The 22,112-nt window shown below is 42.3% G+C and overlaps 1 long non-coding RNA gene across 2 annotated transcripts in view; it reads right to left on the bottom strand.

The window, feature by feature from the left end:
• LOC147027490 (uncharacterized) overlaps positions 1–22,112 on the bottom strand; it is a 192,723-nt gene that overhangs the window by 57,684 nt on the left and 112,927 nt on the right. For both annotated transcript variants that reach the window (XR_015057065.1, XR_015057064.1), the window contains one exon: positions 5,823–5,908. This is a non-coding gene — a long non-coding RNA (uncharacterized LOC147027490). The remainder of the gene's footprint in view (positions 1–5,822; positions 5,909–22,112) is intronic.

The following is a 22,112-nucleotide window of genomic DNA, read 5'->3' as shown; positions in this document are numbered from 1 at the left end:
CAATCTGGAGCGCTGGTCGGTCAGAGCTTGTGGAGTGTGTTGACAGCATCAACTCTTCGATATACATTTCTATCCTTGAGGATGGACATCCCCCTATCTTCTCCACTGGTCAGATGGTCAAAAACAACACTTTGTTCATGGAAGATGGAGCTCCATGCCACACTGCAAAAAAGACCAAAGAATGGCAGGACAGAAATGGGATCAAGCGACTTCCATGGCCAAGTCAGTCTCCTGACATGAGTCCCATTGAACACCTCTGGGCCATATTGGATTGAGCTGTGTGGAAAAAGTCCAGGAAACCAACATCACCGGCAGAATTGCTAAACCGTTTGTGTGAGGCCAGGGCAGAAATCCCATTAGAGAATATTCAGAACTCTTAGTTCTATGTCTGAAAGAGTAAAAGCATTGAAATCTACAAATGGCAAGTCTACCAAATACAAGTGTATGTATTAAAATGGATCAAATGTACTTCAAATGTTCAAGAAATAAATTCCTTAAAAATCATGGTGTCTACTTCTGTATTGTCTCTGTATGCCTCCTCACATTTCTATCTTGGAGTTCTGTGGACAGTTCCTTGGACTTCATGGTCGAGTTTCTACTCTGACATGCACCGACCTCATATAGAAAGGTGTGTTTCTTTCTAAATCATGTCCAATCAATTGAATTGGCCACAGATGGACTCCAAACAGGTTGGGGAGACATCTCGAGGATGCACCTGAGCTCAATTTGGAGTGCCATACAAAGGGGTTGAATACTTATTCATGTAAGATATTTCAGCTTTTCATATTTGCTTGATTTGTAAAAATTTCCAAAAACATGTTTTCACTTCATCATTATGGGGTATTTTGTGTAGATCAGTGACAAAAAAATTACAAAAGTGTGACAAAAGTCAAGGGGTGTGAATACTTTTTATGAAGGCACTGTGTATGTATATATATATATATATATATATATATATATATATATTCATTTATTTATTTATTTATTTATTTATTAAACAGGAATAAATTCCAACACAGGACGAGTATGAAAAAATTCTGAAAACGTGTGCAAGTAGTGTGAAAAAAACTCTGACTCAACCTGGGATTCGAAACCAAGGACCACATCACTTACGTGGTGACAACCCACTGAGCCATTGAATCTTCACATGTCCTCAAATACTAAAGGGTGGGGGTGGGAGAAAAAGAGGGGGGAAGAGAGAGAGGGGTGGGGGAGAGAGAGGTGGAGAGGGAGGAGGAGAGTGAAGAGGTGGAGGGGAAAGAAGAGAGCAGGGAAGGGGAGCGACTAGGGGTGGGGGGAACGAGGAAGGGTGGGTGAAGGGAAGACAGTGTGAGATGAGAGGAAGGGAAGGCAGACATGCGGTGGAGCATTGATTACGATTCATCATGTCTCATCAAAATGATTCTGCATGGAATAATAACAGTGAAGATGGAAACAAAATAATGTCTGAAATCCATTTTCTACCGGTCATACTAGAAACTTGGCCCGAGACAAAATGCATCCGGAGCCAAACCGTCTGGACACAACCACTGCTCGGACACATCTGAAGACAAACTCCCGTCCGGACGGATCCGGAGAAAAATTCCCATCCAGAGACAAACTCCCATCCAGACATGTTCGGAAAGAAACTCCCCTCCAGACATAAATACCGCCTGGACGCATCCGGAGCCAAGCTGTCTGAAGAGAAACACCGCCGGGACACATCTAGTGACAATCAAAGCCCGGACAAGTCCAGAGACAAACACCACCGAGATGCATCCCGAGATAACGACAGCCCAGACGCGTCTGGAGCAAAGCTGTCTGGAGACAAACTCCCGTCTGGACATAAACACTGGCCAGACACGTCTGGATACAAACTCCCATCCAGACACATCTGCAGATAAATAGCATCGAGACGTGTCGGGACACGTCCGGAGGCAAACCCCATCCAGATATGTGCAGGGACAAACACTGTCCAGACATAACCACCGTCCGGATATGTCCAGAGACAGAGACAGACAGAGAGAGGGGAGGGGAGAGTGAGAGGTGTCGGAGGAGGATGCTGCACTGTATTGGAAAGGAGCAGAGCAAGGATGGGACAAAAAGAGAGAGGGGTGAGGGTAGGGGAGTGAGCAGAGTTAACATGTTATGCTTTATGCAACACACACACACACACACACACACGCACACAAACACACACACACAGACACACACACACACACACACACACACACACACACACACACACACACACACACACACATGCTTGGCCGATATTGGCAATTTTCTGGGAATCGGCATTGTTGGAGTCAGTGTGATTACCGACTTCAGTAAGTACTGTATACAACCCAAAAACCTTGAGTAGCTTCCACCGAAAAACAACATTTCATTTATATAGACGTTTCAGGGATATAATCACAAACATTAATCTTTATAAACAATTGCATGTAAGCAGGGGAAAAAAAGTTGGCTCAGTAATTTAGAAAACACAACAATAAGGCAAACATCTAAGAAATCAGGTGTTGTTTCACAAAATTTGCTCAGAATGATGGAGAATGAACCACTCGCTCAGGATGACGGAGCATGAACCACTCACTCAGAATGAAGGAGAAGGAGCCATTCGCTCAGTATGATGGAGAACGAACCACTCGCTCAGGATGACGGAGCACAAACCACTCACTCAGGATGACGAAGCATGAACCACTCGCTCAGGATGACAGAGCACAAACCACTCGCTCGGGATTACGGAGCATGAACCACTCGCTCGGGATGATGGAGCACTAACCACTCAATCAGGATTGCAGAGCATGAACCACTTGCTCAGGATGACGGAGCACGAACCACTCACTCTGAATGATGTGGCACGGCAAAAACGTCCGCTGTGAGTGAACGATTTGCTCAGAACGATGGAGCGCAGTTCCGCTCTCGACTACAGGGCACGCGGCAAGCGGCTTAACTTGAGCACTTAAGCAAGCACTCCAATTGAATGGTTGATAAGGAATGGCTGGCCAGGCTGTGGCTGCATACCATTTAGGATCCCTTTAACGATAAAGCTGGTCTTCACCGCAACCGCAGCAGTTAAAGAAATAAAATGAATTCGTTCAAATAATGACTTTATCCACAAAAGAGTTGCTGTTTAATGGAGAACAACCCTGGAGACATCGAAAAATTTCATCGCCCATGAAATAAACATTGCAGAAAATCCACCATGTTGCCTGCTCCTCTGTGCATGGTACATCGTTCGCGATCGGCGAAAATGTTTCAACTTTATTTTAAAATGTCCGTTTTTCACTTTATTTGCTTTGATTCCCAGTAGAGCACCTCACAAAACATCCGAAAATATAGACACAGATCTGGCAGATACTATGGATAAGCAGTCCCTCTGGGGGACAGGGCACAATGTCAAGCAGTGAATGCATTAACTAATATAGCTCAATGAAGCTGGTTAATTTTGGCACATTCTTAAATCTTTTCTTCACTCAATATAATTATCCAAACAGTAGAAAAAGATTAAAGTAATGCTTTGAAAATTTCACATTTTCTTGTGTATCTATGGAGGAGGGAACATCGCCTTGCCTGCTTTAAGTAAATCGGTATATCGGCTTCGTTATCAGAGTCGTTATTTCTTTAAATTATCAATTTGACTCCACCTTCCGTTACTTATTTAGTCCAGACGATATTTGATCTTCAAAACCGAAATAATATTTGGATGATATACTTGAATTAGTCCGTGAAAATAGATCTTGGAAAATTGTATCACATAATGCTTGAAATCGATCCGAGCTCCTAATTTGAAAACTATAGTACTTACAAAAGCGATGTATACAGCGATTTGTAGCTATTATGAACAGGCATTCCATAATATGAGTGAGGAAAGTGAAAAAAAAAACTTTGTCATTAAGAAATCGTTGCCGCCTGTTTCAAGTGAAGGCATGGTTGAGCAGGCCAAAAAATATGGCAGCATCAGACCTCAGTGAGGTTACCAAGGATATGCCCCGTAGAGAGCAGTGACCAGGTATGCACCTGATAAAGGATATAATTAAATTAAGTCATTAATTATCCTCAAAATTAGAGTTTTAATTAACCCAAGCACCCAATTTACACTCATGCACTTCCTGGGAGTTTTCGTCGTATGCATGAAAAGTTTCAGGCTGCTGGGTTTCATGGTTTTGGAGTTATGGAGGAGACACACTGACTGACTGACACACACACACACACACACACACACACACACACACACACACACACACACACACACTGCAATTTATTACCTGCACCGCCGAAGGTGAAGGAGGTTACGTTTTCACCCATTTATGTCTGTTTGTCTGTGTGCATATCTCAAAAAGTTGTGAACGGATCCAGATGAAGTTTTGTGGACAGGTTCGGTGTGTGACAAGGACGAACTGATTCGATTTTGGTGAAGATCCGGATCCGGATCCGACTCCGAGTTGATTATGATGGTGGAATCAGTATGTGAATCCGAGCTCGACCTACATTGTTTCTCCATGTAAACCGCCGATCGGATCAATATGGCTTCCAGATGTGACGTCACTGGTGAAATCGAAAATAGACATTTTAAGGCTTTTTTGACACTTTGTGATTGCCAAAAAAAAATAAAAAAGTTTGCCTTCAAATTAGACTGATTAATGATTCTCGATAGAAGAACCAAAGATTGTGCTTGAGTTCCCCTTTAGGTAGATGCGTTTGTTAGTGTTCCACCTTTAAAGTATCCATTTTATGTGGAGCAGGTAGTCGAGCAACATGTGCACCTTGAGGTTAAGTAAAGGACAGTCTTTCTTCCAAAAGTAAATGAAACTGGTTTCATGACAAGGGTTTTATCTCGCACACAATGACATTGTAATAGTTGCACAATAAATGGAAAGCTATAATATTAGTCATACCTCTTTTGTCAACAAAGAAAATGTATTTGAGCTCGAAAATCTGCTCGAAGTTTTAAATTATTTTACGGAAGATTACGACAGTAATGTGAAAGTACGATGGTTCCAGCATATTATTAACCCCATGTTTTTTTAGAAAAAAAAACACGGGGGGTATTGTAATTGGCTCCATCTGTCTGTATGTCCGTCATGCTATCTCTTCCTAAACGGTTGGGCAGAAATTCGCCAAACTTGGTCGTTATGATCACTGCATGTCACGGATGTGCAAGAGCAGCATCATTTTTGGACCTCACCTCTTGGGGTGGGGTCAAAAGGTCAACGACCGAAAAATGCAATTATGGACACATTTTAAACATTTTCTAATGGAACTTAGTATATGCAATCAACATTGGGAGATGCGTAAAATATGTTACTTTTTTTTTGCATTCGACCACCCGTTCATGCCCCAAGGGGTGGGGACCTTGGGTCGCAGGAGTCAAAACGGGGAAAATATTTAATTCAAAATTTGATATTGGGTCATTCCTGGGATGCCTGGTGTTGGCTTAATGGTTTGGGTGGTGGGCTTGGGATCCTAGGATCCTGAGTTCAAATCCCACTTGGCTGTTTAATTAATAGCAGGTGGGGTTGACTCTGCCTGTCATCCTTCTGAGGGTGGAAAAATGGGTACCAGCTTGCTGGTGTCCTGTATTGGAGTGGTGACCTGTCCAGGATTGTGCCCAATAGCCCAGGAGACTGCTTTGGCAGCACCTAACGCTCTGCAGAGAGTATGGTCCCAATGGATGGATGGATTACTGGTGAAAATTTTTAACATCTTTCAACTTTTCTTTAGGTAGGAGGTGTGGTGATTTGCGATGGTGCTCCATCGACTTCGCTCCAGTTTACTTTATTTTCAATCAAGCTCAGTTATGACGTCATCAAACAATTCTAATATCAATGGGTTATTACCTTTTAACTGTGACAGACCTGCGACCTGTCCAGGGTTGGTTCTCAGCCAGAGAAACCTTCACAACTCGACATGGACTCCCGACACCCTGTAAGGGAATATAGGAAATACAATGCTGTATTACTCTTTTACAAAATGTCAGATTAGTGTCATACAACTTTTGAAATCCTAAATTTGAACCAAAGAAGTGTATCACATGTGATAGACAAATTTACATCAAAGATATCCTTCAATTGTCTGCTAATTGTAGGAACTGGTTAGCTGTGCAACACATTTTGTTTTTGACCATCAAATACTCTTCAATCTCATCTGCATTCAATTTACTGGATACGTTTTGCAGATGCACGCATGTACTAATCGGTGGATGTGTTGGTTCAACCCAAAAGGAACTCAGATCAACATTCTGCCAGGTAAAGGCCAAAGTACACGGTTTTAGTGGCATGCCGTGCTTTCTCAATAATGTGCCATGCTTCGAGGTGAAAACTACTTTTACAGTAATCTTTCCTCCAACCAGCATGTGCACAAGGGAAACAGCCTATCCACATGACATGGAAGGTGTTATTTCTGTTTTTAGAAAGGGAATCTGAAATAAAATCACTGCCCAGGCTGTTACCTGCACTTCGGCTGCACCAGTTCATTGTTTATTGTGATATTCATTTGAAGACCACGTAAGCAAGAGAGAGGCATGATGGTGGAATATTGGGTCGTCGATCTCGTCGAAAATTTTTTTTTTTTTGAGATTTGTTCTCCCTTATTATCAGTATTTAAAATGGCGATTTCAGTTAATACAATGGCGATTTCGATGAAACGTGGTTGGTAGGTTCATACCATGAGCCAGTTGTGTGCAATTGAGACCCGTTGCTATGGACACCACCGTTGCCTAGCAAAGGGACTGAAATTTTTGAAAAATCATAAAATATTTATTTTTTCGAAAATCAAAAATCGGGCCACGAGCGACTGCGGGAAGTACATTCAGCCATATTGTCAAAAATTTCCTGCCGGATCCAATGAAAACTGTTGGAGAAGATAGACTTTGAATGAACCCTGGTCGAAAACAATAAAAAAAAACGAAGTTCGTTATATCTCAGAGACTATGAGTCAGATATACATGAAACTGGTATGGTAGGTTCATGGTATGTCCTAGTTATGTGTGAGAAAGAACCGTTGCTATGGACCCATCCGTTGCCTAGCAACGGCCGAAAAACCTCTAAATGTGGGGGTATTTTAACGAAAAAACAATCTGCAGCATTAACCCTTGAAGCTATAATCATAAATTTTCTTGTGCTTAATCCTCAGGTCATTCCCCCATCGAACGGGCCCATCGCGTCAGGTTCTATTGGGTAGGCGACTACCCATGTCCGCCTACCGGCTTGTTGTTGAGTTAAACACATAATCAACTAGAATGGCACTCGCTACAGAGCATATTTCCACCACACAATGTCTGATCCGGTCGAACATATTGGCACAATATAGATATATCGTTTTTGGTCCTATCTCTCAATGGTGAAGAATCACTAAAAAAAATTATTGGATCCGGATCTTCACCAAAATGTAACGAATTCGGCCTTGTCACACACCCAACCTGTCCAATAAATTTCATCCTTTTTTTTTCATCCAACAACTTTTTGAGATATCCTGCACACAAACAAACAGTATTAATTCAATTGAAATATAATAAAGATTTTAAAAAGTCAGAAAAATAAATTAATTACAGTGTTAACCGCTGTAGCAGTGACTATTACATTACGTCCTATCTAACACGTTACATTAGCTCTTTGTGACTGTTGTATGTGTCCATTATGACATCATTAAAAACACTAACTTTCCTGTTTGGAATGATTTTTAATTTTATTTCACTGCCAGACAGGCAGACAGAGTAACAAAAAAAATATCACTCCTCTTTGCGCACGTGTGTACGGGCCAAATTCAAAGACAAAGTACTGTTAAACTACAGGTTCGTTTTCCGATTTGTGTTCAAAATATAGCATTTAATTCACATAAAGTTGTTCCTCGATGATAAACTGACATTTGCAAACAAACAGACAGATGGACGGACATGAACCAATTGCTTAACCCCACTTTCACTTCACGTGCATGGGGATAAGTAAATCACAAAACTACCCAGAGTGGAACAAGTTTGATGCAAGGTTAAAATGCCCTGATACATTCCATCGAACAAGTGTGTTTTTTCACTGTGTTTTCTTTCTTCTTCTTTTTTTCTCAGTTCATAGAAGAGCAAAATGACAGAGAATGGTGGATTAACAGCCTGCTGGAAGGGCCGAGGGATATTGGCTGATAAAAACTCACAGGTATACTACAGTATGAAAAGGGAAGCGGCAGGGAGGAAAAGCTCAGGAGAATGTACAAGATAAACCATAACATAGCGATAGACAGCGATCTTCAAATACTGGAGAGAATTGCAAAGTTAACAGGTACAGCAAGTTGGTTCCATAGTCGAGAGAAAAGTAGGATGAAAATATGGAGATGAGCATGAAGCCTCGACTTGGGGCAGTTCACAAGGTGTGGGTCTCCATGAACAAGTAAATAAATAAAAAGTGTGTTACCATGGTGGATAGAAGAAAGGATGGGAGAGTTAAAACAGAAGAGATGAAATATACAACTTTAAGTTCATCAACGTGCATGTGGTGGACCAGAATCAGACTCTGGGATATGGGCTTCCGCTCAAAGATGTCAATAACTCAAAGTGCCTTGGATCGAACAATCATCAAGGTAACAAGATGGGAATTAGCTGCACCAGACCAGAGGGAGCAAATGTATTCTGACGATTCAAATGAAGACCTTGTAAATTGTAATGAGCTGTCCATTGTTCAGTATGGATATGGCTTTGCCGAGAATACCAAGCCTCAATCAGGTTTATTGGTCAGCTTGGAACTTTCACGTTCCAGATAGTTATCCCGGAACATTTTCTCCATATGTGTAGACAAGGATGCCGCGCTGCAGCCTGCCTGACAGATGTGTGGTGTTCTGGTGGAATATTCCGCAAAATGGTAGAGAGGATTTTCCAGGGAAGCAGAAAAGTCCTTGATGCCAAAGAATAATAACATTGATTCTACTATGATGCTTTGTGGCAGACGAGCCACAAGAGGTAGAACAAAGGACAGAATTCAATCCAGAGCGAGTCATTGCTTGTGTTCATTGAGTAAAACAGCGAAGTATTTGAAGAGGAGACCCTGAATACTATTGGTCGACAGCTTGTGAAGCAAGGCTGAAGACAGTACCAGACAATATGGAAGACACTGGAGATGTCCAAAGAGATGGTCCTGACCTCTTGTTTGAGATTTTGAAAATATATTCCTTATTGACAAAGAAACAGCAACAATTCCAGAATGTAGTCGGCAAGGTATAAATTAGAATGATCAGATATCATAAAAATGGAGAGGGGATAAGACTTACAGGTCTGCAGCAGTAACAGATACCATCATTTGGCTTTTGATGGGGAGGTTGAATGGCCTGTAACTGAAGGAAGAGATAAATATGCTCGGAGTATGGTTGGGATAAAACGGCAGGAAATGAGGCAGTTAGCCTTTTTCAAGAGCACCAGCACATTACCAGTAGGGTGATTGTGCCACCCCCCTCCCCCGCCACAGTGACACATTGACACACAAACACACACACCTGTGGCCAATTACATTTTTCCTGAATAAACTTACACATGCAATTCTGACAACTCAACACCCCCCCCCCCCGAAATAATCACATGGGTTTTTGGACCCTGGTAGAGTCGTTTACAAGAAAATAGTTGGAAATAACAACAAGGACCAGCGTAACCTCCGAGGTAAAAACCCTGCTTGAGAGAATGCCACATCGTTATCTGGGTGGTGTGTAAACAACGGACCACTGCATGCCTCCATCAGCCTATCTTCACAAGGCCATGATGCCTCTCGTCTCAAATTCCTTTTAACTGTCGCTTTGGTCGTTTCACACTGACGGGAAAACTTATATGGATGGCATGGCGATTGTGAATATGACAGCTCTGAAGATGTCTGACTTCACATAGCAGCCATAGTGTATAAATTGTGGGTGTAATCAGGTGAGCCGTCCAACCAATGGGTGAAACTCGCACGCACGGACATACAGCTCCTTTTATAGTAAAGACAAGTAGCCAATCATTAGAGGAGTATGTAGTCGTGGTAGACCTGATCAGTTTCCATTTAGTTTTGGATGATGATGAAAGGTTTGAGAAGGAGAGTGGTAGAAGTGCAACAGTTAAAGGCTACCAGAAATGGCACAAGCGGGTATGCAAAGGGTAACGACCAGATGTAAGCATTTGCAACCTCCTGGACCACATTTTTCAAACAAACGTATTTGAGAACTAAATGATTAAAAAATAATGCAGCAAGAGGGTGGAGGAGTGAACATCTCTTTACTGAGTACATATCTCATGTTACAATGCCAACAACACACACACACACACACACACACACACACACACACACACACACACACACACACACACACACACACACACACACACACACACACACACACCGTGGCCAATTTAACCCAGCCAGTTTTGATAAGAGGCATAATCATTTTTCATTCACCTCCATGATAGTGAAGTTGCTGTAATTATCAGAAGTGGCTGCAAGTTTTGCAGGCAGTTCACGAGTTGCTGCGCTCCGATACGAGACGAGTAAAACTGCTTTGCTCCCCCTCTAAGAGCCGGGTGAATTAGAGTGGCGCCTCAGATTGAAGTCAGAAGTGGACTTGCCCGCTAGTTTCCTTCCTTTACAAATGCCTCGCATGCACCAGATGCCTTCACAGCTTTGTGGCCATGTCACTGAATGTCGGGATTCTGCACGTACAACACCATGTCGGGAATTTCCAACTCCAGTGGATGTGCAACTACAGGTGTATATGATATACATTTATTTATTTATTATACGTGCTAAATACAAAATTAAGGAAAATTATTTTCATATTATTTTACAGTTTTAACTGGTTGAACAGAGAGAAATGAAAATGAGACAGTGACTTGTTTAGGGCGTTGTTGTTGTTTAAAATAAAATAGATCATACGAGTAAATTAACATGTCACATTTATACAGACGTGCAGTGCTACCTATGCATGGAACTGGAGCATGTAAACAAAAAAAAAGTTTCTCAACTTCCAGCATACATTGTGCAGATAATTGTGTCTCACAATAAACAACAGGGAAAGTTGGCCAAGATGAAACTTTATAATTTTCCTTCAACAATCACTACTACTTTTATTTCTTTTTTGCAGAACTTTAAGCTCAAGGAAGAGCTTAAAAGTTGCTATCTTCCTGAAAGCATAATACTTTTAAATGATTTCCAATTGCAGCGATTGTAAGGAAAACTTGCAATGACCCATCTTGAGCGATATTCCCCTAAATACAGTACAAGGAGATACAAATAAACTTACAAACAGGAGGCCATGTGACACCCTCAAGTCTATGCCATACATGGGAATTCAGCAATCCTACCTACTTTACAGGAAGCGATAATTATCCAGCAAACCACAACCAGAGAACTTAAAATAGCCTTGTCCATATAAACACACCGACTGTCACCACACCCACAATCACATACATGTACGGATTCTCTCACACCCACTTTCACATACACAGTCACACAGACTAATGTATGCACTAAATTATGCTATCACAAAGTTGTGACGCCATTAAGATGATCCGTCACGTGCTTCTCCCTTCATAATACAACACCGTACATGTAAAAAAAAACCTTGGAGAAGAGACAAGACTTATCAGTTGGAGCGTCCTCTCTGAATTTGAGAGGTCACAGTTTAATAGCGAAAATGCCCGAGTCATAACAAAGACATTAAAAATGGTACATGCTGCTTCCTTGTTTGACATTCTGAATTTAAATGGATAGAACACAAAAAACCCAGAGATTTGGCATCCATGGAGATGAGATAATACCTTCTTAATTGTCCCACTGAGTCGAGAGAGGAAAGTATCAAAAGAGATGGCATCGCCGGTACCCAAAGTGCTCTGGGAAATGGCATCACTTCCCACAATCTCAGTGGTTGTGTTTGTCTGAGGTTAGATCCAGAGTTGTCACACGTCGATGTCTTCACATATCAGAGTAAATTGTACATGCAACTCATGGAATTAAACCATGTAAACAAAAGAGGCTTTTGTGTCATGTCCATCATTCCGAATTCACACGTTTCGACTAAAGTTGTGAGATTGACATGAAAATTCACGTAAAAACATTTTTACGGGAATGTATGGCCCAGGAGGACATTTTAAAAATCTAGCCATCTCAAAAAGGCAATAATTATGCAGAGGATGTACAAATTTACCTTTGAGCTGTTTAGACTGGGTTTGATTTCTGATCAGACTATAAACTGTCCGATTGGTGATTCGCAAATAAGGCGTTGCATCACAAATACCTTGTTTCTATGCACCACTCAACCTGGGTTGAAAACCTTGCTGCCCCTTTTTCCCACAGCCTAGATATGATTGTCTATCTGAAAAGAGTAAGAGGCTCACTTTTCCATTCAGTGTGGGTTTTCTTGATGGATATGGGTAGTTCTTTCACAGCGAGCCCTCGGGGGCTCGTCGAGCCCACCCAGGGTTGCTCGTCGAGTCTGTTGTTTAAGGTGGCCTGCTAGACCCGAGAGAAATGCTCCATCGACGGAAATTTCAGACCTTGAATATGAATCATCTCACATCACATCTTCTTAGTCATTGTAACTGCTCTCTTTTCTGCATACTTGATGCTTTTAAAAGGCACCAAAGAAAAATTAGGATTATCATCGGCCTAAAAATGTTGTCTTCCGTTTCAGTTTGACTCAAAATGTCTATACCCACTCCTCGCCTGTTTGGTCACTTCCATTCTTTCACGTATCTGCTCAAGTGTCAGGATAAAATATGGACGAGCTCGCTTTGACAACTTAAGCTGGGATATCTAAACCACATGGAAATGTAATATTAGTGGTAACATGGTTTTCAAACTGAGATGAGTGGTGCACAGAAATAAGATAAAAGTGCACCATCCCTTAAATAGACACTAAACTGGTTGTCCCATCCACGAGCATTAGTCGGTCCACATTCAAGTTTTTAAGGTGACTGTCGATGAACAGTAGGTGAGGCATCGCCCCCTAACCTTACCTCCCTCCTCCCAATATCTTCGTCCTACAGGTAATTCATGCACAATCTCCTTCAACAGCCTTAGATCTACAATTGTTTGTTTGTTTTTGTTAAAAAAGAAGAGGAAAACAACAGGTCTAATGATTTATTAGTGTATTAAAATAAATTTGTACCAAAAATAAAATAAAATTGGATCCTCAGTTGCTTGTGAACATCCAATTTCCGACAAGATAAAGCCCTTAAATGATGGAAACAAATTGATCGCATTACACCGACCGATTATACACGTGGGTTAGTTTAGTTTGCAACGCACAACATAATTCGGAGCTTACAGCAGAAAAAAGAAAAAAGTTTGCATCCACGATTTATCTCTTTCCCAACCCAACAGTATTGGAGTCGAACCCGAGTTGAGCCTCAAATTCGGTGATTAGGATACATTTTATCCAAAAGGCCTTCAATGAAAATTGTGATATCAATAATCAATGGAGTATTGCGTTCTGGTTTATAATCCAGGGCTGGCAGGATGGCCTCGGCCCGAGAGGTACGCACACGAACTACTAAGTCATTTCGCTTGTGTTTGAATCTAGACCCAGATATAAACTGTCATCCTGGTGTTTCACAGGTCGGGAGATTCATCAATGTGTGTGCCGTCCCTCCGATGGACGTTAAGTCGGGTGTCTCATCTGCCGGCATTAGTTGGTAGACGTTGAAGATCCCACGGTGTCCTTCGTGAAGAGAAGGCGAGCCATCGACGGCACCTTGGTGAAATTCCAAATTCATGCCCTGACTTCCTATGACTTGGTGGTGACCCATCTAAGATTGTCCTCCTTAGTCAAGAAATTGCTTCGGTCGAACCGACACTCCTGATAGAGCATGGTTCATGATCTGACCTGATCTGATTTATTATCCCTTGCACAAAATGCGAGACATATTTTTGGGGGGTTCGGGGAGGGGGGTAGAGCTGAGTTTCTATACGGTACCTAATTGTGAGTGGTTCTCTTCCACACCGTTTTGGATGTGGAGGCTTCACAGGGCACGACCTCAGCAGACCAATTTTATTTTATTTTTTTTCTCTCTTCAATGAAGCCGTTCGGTGTGTCGCATTTTGCTGTTGCATCCTTCTGTTGAACCCTCTGTGCTCGTTTCAAAGTAAAATCGCCAAAAGCAGCAGAAAATTGGAGGCAAAATAATTACACTAGATTACAGTCCGCTTTTCAGGTCGCAACAAAGGCCTCCCAATGTCCCTACATCTCAAACAGGGGGTGGCTGTGGGGGAGAAGAGATGGTGGGGGATTTCTCTAGGTGGGGGACGGGGAAGGGGAGAAGTGAGGCGGCAGGGAACGAAGGAGGGGTTGAAAATTAGTGAAGAGCAAGGGCAGTACCACCTGGAAATGCTACAAAGACCCAGAACCCATTCTCTTGGAAATAACAAGTGCATGCACACGAAGATGTGCCGTACAAAGGCAGAGCTGGCGGAGAAAGGCAATTGGAACCGGACAATTTTCACACAAATACATGTAAATTAGCCTTTTGTGTGCAATTACTGAAACACGACAGATCGACCTCGGTGTACAGCCACCCCTGGCATTCATAATGCACAAAGACCGATAAAATGCCAGCTCGACTCGGGTTCCACTCCAGTAGCAGGATTTTGACCTTTTCAGAGAAGCGAGTACTGGTTTCTACTTATGCTCTGCTTTTGCTAGTTTTGCTGCTGCTGCTGCTGCTCCTGGTGCTGCTGCTGCCATGGCCTCGGGGTGTGCACAAGTGAAGTTGCAGAATGTGACCTCCGACGTGCCATTTGGCAGCAGTTGGGATGGTGGGCGCCCAGACAGCTGAAAGGCGGCGGGAGGCAGGCAGGGCAGCGAGCTCCGGCGCCACTGTGTGTCACAATCAGAGCGGTCTACATGCCCAGGCCAGCACCACAGCACCACGACGTGCCCATGAGCAAGCGGATGCACACCACTATGCACAATCCCACAGGCCTATTCCTCTGCTGTCCTGTCCATCATGGATTTAGAAGGCACAGGATAACTTTGACACACCGAGAAGTCACTCACATGGGAGGAAAGGGGTGGGGTGGAGGGTGGTTATGTTCAAGAACATTTCGAGTTTTGGGTGCGGAAGAGGTGCACAGGAAAACTTCAGCTTAAACTTAGCTCTTATATGAGCCTCAACAATGTATGCAAAACAAAAAAAAACACGTTGAATTATCCAAAAAGCCTTCAACGAAAATTGTGCTACCAATAATTAATATACAGTAGTATTGCGTTCACATGATGGATCGATCAGAGTGTGCGTCGTCACTTTTGACGCATCACCGAGGTTCGAATCCCATAGTTATATCAATGAGTAAGTTACACCTTATATCAATGACTTCACCGTCTTTAGGATAGGATGTTAACATGGGTGTTATGTCAGCTAGTTAGCATTCACTGGTAGGAACTGAAGATCCCACGGTGCCTATAAAAAACAAAAGAGTAGGCCAATGTGTGCTGACACCCTGTGCTAAATATGAAAATAAATTTCTGCATGCCACCTTCAGTCGAACTTCAAGCTTAGCCAGCCAGTTCGTGAAAGATTTGGGTCAAAAATGACCTCACAATAAAGTGGGTATAATTTGGGGTGTTCCTGTTTCGTATAATAGTAGTGTTGTAATAAGTAATAGTAGTAGTACTATATGGGCTGGGTACCTGGATAAATCTCTTCCTTAATGTACAGGGGCACTGCATCAGTGGCATAACCACGTCATTTTATTGGGAAATGTTTTATCGTTGGCCTTGGGAGGTGACACTCCATCACTAATTTGCAGTTTGATTTGACAGCAAATGGTTATAGCTGGAGCTTACACACCGCATCCTGTTAGATGAAGTGAAATCGTCACCACAAGCACGACATTCCAAACAATTAAAGTTGGATTGATTGGAAGCGAGTTTAGAAAGAAAAACTATGGAAAGAGAAACTACTCAGCCTGACCACGTTCCTATCCAAACCCTCTGGTTCTTGATGCGAAGAACTCAAGTTCATAACGCCACACATCCCAAGTGTTTGTCTCTCGCCGACGGATGTCCTTGTACTTCTTATCCAAGTTCACTGATGGCTACTAATTTCCTTGTCCTGCATGTGATTCCCGTTGAAGCTTCTGCTCCGTGAGTCAGAAGTCAAAGTACAAAAAAATTAAATAAATCAACTGCCATCCGACTTTGTTCATGGCCCTCTTTGTATTGCATCAAACCACTTAAACATCACCCTGAACTATTAATAGCTACAAATTTTGATCTCCATTCGCTACATTTTCTTCAATCCAGTCGTTGTTGTCCAATTAAAAACAACCACCACATTTACTGCGTCACAATATATGATTATATCGTAGCTGAGTCCTCATTCATTACTTATTTCTCCTCTTCCTCTGCCTTCTCTGAGTTTCCTTGTAGGATCCCTCACTTCACGCATAAGTCCCTGTCTCTCCAGACAGGCCCTCGGCATACATAGCAATTTCCATCGTCTCCTGGGGTCAGCAGCCCTTCCTGCCTGGCCAGCAGCGATCAGCCGGGCCGGTGCAGCTCCACTGGTGCCGTGTAGCACAGGCTCTGCCATTATGGCACGTCTTTCCGCTTTGTGAGCTCCAAGCTGTCCTGCAGCAGATTCCAAAAAAGACCAACTTCAGATTCCAAGATTCCAAAACGCAAACAGATTCCAAAATGACAGTCATGTACACCCGATGAATGAGAAGAAATAAAGACCACCTTCATAACAAATTGACAATCCATGAGCATAGTCTAACTTTTACATATTGCTGAGGATTGCGAACAACTGATGGACTACTTTGGTTTTGTCCTCGTGGTGATTAGTGGCAGTAATGTGTCGAATTGACTGCATGTGGGCCACAAGAGGAGGTGAGAACTGGAGCAGAAAGCAGTTGATGCAATGCAGCACATTTTCCTTCCTATACCTCGGGGTTTACTTCCCATCAAGGCTGGCAACATCTCTGAGTCCAAGGAGGAATCTCTCACCATGTTGATGAAACATCCATGGAGACCAGTAGGCTATACACATGCCACAACTTTGGACGTTCATAGCTTGTCGAGAAACATTTCAAGGTTAGAACCAATCATGGGCTGGTTGCCACTACGTAATAGGGTACTTACTCAACCGAAGGTGATATGGGCAGGAATTTGTCATTTGTTCAGGGTGCAGGCAATAACTCACCGCCTCTTCTGGAAAGACAGTGTGGGATCTTTAACATCCACCAACTGCGAGTGCTCGCAGAGGGGTAATCTGGCTTAATGTCGTTCTCATGGAGCATGCATTGATGAATCACTCTGCATGTGAAACACCAGGATGACACTTGGTCGAGATTCGAATCCAGGCCGAGGCTCGCTTATAGGCAAGTGTGTCTACCTCTGACAGACCAGAACCAATGACTGGCGAATGCATTTTCAAAATTAAGACGAACGACCTTTAATCACCGAAGCACTCATCATTTAAGCTAAAAGTTTGGCATTGCTTTTTTAAAGGACTCAATGATGTGAAAAATGTCAAATCTGACACCAAAAGTTGTTTTTATATTATTATTTGATGATGGGAGAGATGGGAGGATTTTACTTTGTTTCTCATGCCCCCCCCTCCCCTTCCTCCCCCCTCCCACTCCACACTTCTCTCCCCTCCCCTTTAGACATGTGGAGCACACAATCCATCAAGATATTCTTCCCTTTTCGCCCTTGTACATGGATTCGAATTTCCAGCTCGGAAATACACTCGTATTCCCAGCCGTCTCCTCTATCTTCTTGGCACCATGGCCAAAAACATGTTCAATACCTGGACAGTATCGAACATGTTTTCATATTTTTATGATTTCTATTTTATTTATTTTTATCCCTACTTGAAAGCAATCCCAAACAGCAATCCCAAAGAGCGATGTTGATCCATTTAGAGATTAGAACTGCATTCAGGAGAGCGCATACCTCCACCAAATTTTATCCAACTGCTAAGCCGGATCTGGATTCGGACCTGAACCTAAATCTAATCGGATTGTTCGTGTCGGATCCACTAAGTTTTGTCACAATCCATCCATAACTTTTTGAGATATCCTGTTCATAGATAAACAAACAAACAAACAGACAGAAGGACAGGGGTGAAAACATAACCTCCGTCTACCTTTGGTGGCGGAGGTTAAAAAAATAAATAAATAAATAAATATCTCACCTGGTGGAACTCACATGGCTATTCGATTAAACCTCTTTGAAACGGTAATAAATGGTGAGGTCACGCAACACCTTTCTTTCCGACAAAAATTCACCAAACCAATTTTCAATTCCCATCAAAGCATAAACAGCTGACACTTAATTGCAGAGCATGTGCCAATTAATGTATGAAACGTTGTATGATTAATGATTAGGTATAAGAGAGATGAGCAGTCGGGATGATAACCCATATTTAACTTATTTGAAAGATCAAGAGTGAGTTCAGCAAACTGACTTACTCTACCGATTCACTACATGCTTCTTTATTTATTTATTCTTGTTCCCAAGTAAATGGTTATAATTGCAGTCGATTTGTTGTGCGGTGGAGAGACGGTACCCCACAAGAACACCGAACTTCCATGTTCTCATGTACTGGCTGTGGCCATTATCAAAATGGGGTCAGAAACAGTCGGGCCCGGCGATAATTGTCCAATATTAAATTCCCAGTCATAATTATACGCTGTTCTCTGAGCATGTTATTAGTTGTGGCAAATCCCATGCCGCAGTTGTGGTTTCGAGGTCTTTTGATAACCTGTGTTCACAATCGGTGCAGAAAGAGTCCCCTGGATGTGACAAAATGTTTGGACATTTTACACAAAAGCAGAAATATAATCATCATCAGGGTGTATTTCCTACTTACGTGTAAGATGCTGAACAAAAAGAAGTGTTTTTTTTGTAAGGGATTTACTTTGTGATTAAAAACTTTTATTAATTAGTACAATCTGCTTATTTACAGCTCGTCCTCCTGGCACAGATGCTGTCATGGTTTGGACTCCGTTGAAATGTCCGCATGAGCTTAAAAACAGCAAAAGAGATTGTGAAAAACGTGGTTGGGCAGGTATTAACCGCTTTGTGGCTGTTGATGTAGTCCTCCAAACTTTGTGACAAAGACAATGTTATTGAGCTCTCCCCTCCTCCAAAACTCTGGCAGGTGTCCAATAGCTCAGACTGAGACTTTTCTCGTTACTTGTTTGCGGTTATTGACTTGTTCGCGGTTGCTACCTGTCATCGTTGCTGTTCTTCAAAATGCAATCTGTCAACAGGTGTCAGTTGTTTCGGAAGATCTTAAGCTACATATAATGGAACAAGTGTACAGTTTGTCCAGCCACTAACCCACGTGACTATGTTATGCGTCTTAATTATGTGCTGTTTGAACGTCAGTTGCAACTTACTGTTGGAATGTACCTTTTAAACCTTTAGACCCTTAAGATTGCTCAGACCCCTTAGATCTTTGAATACCCTTTAAGACCCTTTAGATGCCATTAGAAATTTACATCCTTTAGACCCCTTAGACTCCTAAGATCTGATATACCCGGTTAGAACCCTTAGACACTGTAGACCCATTGGACCTTTTCGACCATCTGGAATCTTTCAGACAAACACCACATAAATATCTATCCAAGTATAGTCTCATTGCAAAACACAGACTACACTTTAAGAGCAAGTAATGCACGAACTCTACCCATCTAGAGGGTGAGTACTCTGCCAGTAACTACAACAGCATAAGTTGTAGAACGACCAATCAACAATTATCAAACATGACCAACGGCAATGTTTTTTCTCCTTCAAGAAGTCAATGCAAAGACACCAAACCTCAGGTAGAAACAACACCTGAGGATGGGAGGGACCTTGTAAAATACTAAACACACATTCATCTTCCACCTCACATAATGGCACCAGAAAGTATTCTGCTGTTAAATTGAACTCAGATAGTCATGTTGTGGGATAACATGGGATGGGTGACCCACCTGGTTGCATAATTTGACCTTCTTGCGAAGGGTTAAATGTGCAGAGACAACGAGTCTGTTTCACTCGTACAACGATGTGTGGGTTCGTCATCATATACAAACTGAGTCTTGTGCCTTATTTTTCCGCAAAAATGTAAAAACTTCCATGATCGACACAGACGGGTCATGTTAGAACCTGTGTGTTCTGGGTTTTCATCTGACATCATCACATTATTGACCTGAAGTGTAATGAAGTGTGTGTGTGTGTGTGTGTGTGTGTGTGTGTGTGTGTGTGTGTGTGTGTGTGTGTGTGTGTGTGTGTGTGTGTGTGTGTGTGTGTGTGTGTGTGTGAAAGTGAGTGTGTGTGAAAGTGAGTGTACAGGGTGGCCTGAAAGGTGCTTTGACTCCTCCGCAGCAAAGCATTCATTCTCAATGACTCCACAAGTACCACACGAGATGTCTAAGAGGACCGAATGACGAATTCAGTGGTGCAAGGAGAATGATGGAGCACTTATAGATACTGTACAATGATTGATTAATTATTGTAAATACTGCAAAATAAAACCTGTATATTCAAAGAGTTTACGAACAAATGCTTCACTGCGAAGGGGCAAAGCGACTTTCAGGCCACCCTGCAGGAAAAGGCAGACAAAATATGCTGCTTCTGTACATAATATATTATAGTAGCAGACATCAACTGCCTTTTTCAACAGTTACTTCAGGTAAGCCTGCCTTGATCTCAAGGACTCTGATCATCCCACATGGCTTGTGTTGGTGTTTTAATATGAGTACGTTGTGGGGACAAATACATCAACAGGATATTTATTTTACCATCGACTGGTTAGCCTGTCTAGCTTTTGATGGATGCTTACAGCAAACTCAAATCCCATAACTAAATACGAAGTTAAAGGAAGCATACAGATGTGTGTGTGTATTTATATATAGATATAGATATGTAGATATATAAAATACCTCCTGTGTGTTGGCGCAGTGGTTAGGGTAGCGGCTTGGGATCCAAAAGGTCCTGAGTTCAAGCCCCGTTGGCCGCATGAATTAATACACACCAGGGGGTTGACTCAGCCTGTCATCCTTCCGAGGTCGGCGAAATGAGTACCAGTGTACTGGGCCCGGTGTATACCCCGGTTAAAATAGGTGTACCATATCCCTGTGTCGTAAGAGGCGACCAGGGTTGCGTCAGGAAGGGCATTTGGCGTAAAAAACCTATGCCAAATCATTATGCGGATCATAACGGATGATCCGCTGTGGCGACCCCTAACGGGAGCAGCCGAAAGAAGAAGAAGAAGAAGAAAAGATATATAAAATACCTCTGTAAGGTGACCACCTCTTTAATCAGACCATCAATTTATGTCCGATAAACGTTACCAAAAATCTGACCTTTCTGCGTTAACTTTGCATCACAAAAGCTACAGCAGAACCTCGTATCAAGATCACCTTTGTAAAGAGAACACTACTTTTCTGTCCTTCCTACAATCTACATTTTGCAGACGTTTTTGTAGACATTTTGGTTTTGTGATAGTCATCAAATGAAGAAGCACCATATCCTAAACAACTTTGTCAGGCACATCATAAAACTGAGCTTGGTTCATGGCAAGATCTCCCTGTCAGTAAATCAGCATGGCATAGACAAGAATTCAAACGAGCCGTGTGGTTACACGTAACTTTGGGCACCTTCCCACCATAAGAATGGCAAATATTCTTCACTTTTCCAGTTCATTTCTCCGTTTCTTACCAATGGTGGACAGTAAAACTACATCCTCAGTATCAAAATCATTCATGTTTCTACGAAGGTTGCTCCGAATGAAGGGGTGTAATTGCAATGCAGAATAATGGCATATGGTGATTTGGCATAAAAATGGATACATGACTACTGTTAGCTACCCTGTGGCAATCTTTTGGTGGTGGTATGTAGATATATAGTGACTGGATGGCAGAGACGTATGCATTTTCGCCTCTAAGTCATCTAGCCTGGGTTTGAATCCCGACCCAGCTATAAACTGTCGTCTCAGTGTTTCACAGACAATGTGATTCAACATGTGTGCTATTTCTGGAATGGATGTTAAACTGGGAGTCCCATCTGATAGCATTAGTTGGTGGAAGTTAGAGATCCCATAGTCTCCTTCGCAAAGAGTATGTGAGCTATCGCCGGCACCCTCAACAAATTACAAATTCCTGCCCTAACTACTGCTACGAGAGGGATGGCAA

The sequence above is a fragment of the Eptatretus burgeri genome, chromosome 4 (assembly GCF_056783735.1).
Source record: "Eptatretus burgeri isolate ZD-2024b chromosome 4, Ebu_testis_v1, whole genome shotgun sequence".
Classification (NCBI taxonomy): Eukaryota; Metazoa; Chordata; class Myxini; order Myxiniformes; family Myxinidae; genus Eptatretus; species Eptatretus burgeri.
This window is presented reverse-complemented; position numbering and strand designations above follow the sequence as displayed.